This window comes from Egretta garzetta, unplaced genomic scaffold (assembly GCF_000687185.1).
Source record: "Egretta garzetta isolate BGI_Z169 unplaced genomic scaffold, ASM68718v1 scaffold314, whole genome shotgun sequence".
Taxonomy (NCBI): domain Eukaryota; kingdom Metazoa; phylum Chordata; class Aves; order Pelecaniformes; family Ardeidae; genus Egretta; species Egretta garzetta.
In genome coordinates, this window is record NW_009259531.1 from 313,455 (window position 1) to 314,448 (window position 994).

Sequence of the window (994 nt, forward strand, 5' to 3'; positions counted from 1 at the left end):
CTCAGAAAATACAGTGCTTCCGATTTGCCCGCCAACGTTCAAGCAGGAGCTTGGAGAGCCAGATGAAGCTGTCGTGCTTGCAGTGTGCGTGTTCAACTGCTGCTCCTTCTGAGAGGGTGAATTCGAGCACAATAGCTGGGGCCTACAGAGTGTAGAAAATCCTAGCTGGCCAGCAGTATAGAAACACAAATTACTGTATTTAGTTACTAACATATCATCACAGGAATGGGTTGACCGTGGATGACTAACGCGTGGTCGTAGCTGCAGGTAGCTGGGCACATGCCTGCCTGCCACAGGCTGTGTGCAGTCACCTGTGACTAACACCTCCCAGATAAACTTAATCCAAAAATCCACAGAAATCAGCGTTTCTTGCTGTTGCCCGCAATGAGCTTTGGATTGGGCTGAAGTGTGGTAGAGGCAGGCTTGGTCAGACTTAGTGGTCAGATGTTCAAGGCTTGATGCGCTGAGGAATCATTGCCAGCCCAGTGAAACCCACCCAAAACACACCGAGAGGACTAAAGCAGTAAGTAAATGGAGGAATAGGACATTGGTGCCGCAGGACGGCCTCAGTGATGTCCTGTGAGGGACAGATCCCTGGGTGCAGTATGGCTGCCAGGATGTTTGGAGTCCTGCCACAAGCACCCCAAGAGTGGCTAGGTTTTAAAAAGCTGGCTGTAAGCTTTTGTGGTTTTTTTAGGGTCCTGGGCAGAAGTTTCCTTCCACACCCCTACAGTATGGATGCTAACGGGAGTTCACTCTCCCTGTGTGAGTCAGGTTGAGGGGACAGGGACACACACACACACCCCCCAAAGCCCTCATGAGCGGTGAGGGACAGGGCCAAAGCCCTCATGAGCGGTGAGGGACAGGGTGCTGCACACCCTGCCCGGAGCCCCCTCCGGCTTGAGGCGGGGTGGGGGCAGCTGAGGGTGTCCCCCTCACGCTGGGGTGCGAGAGGCCAGTGACCGCCGCCAGGCTGAGGCGATCCCCCCCCTGA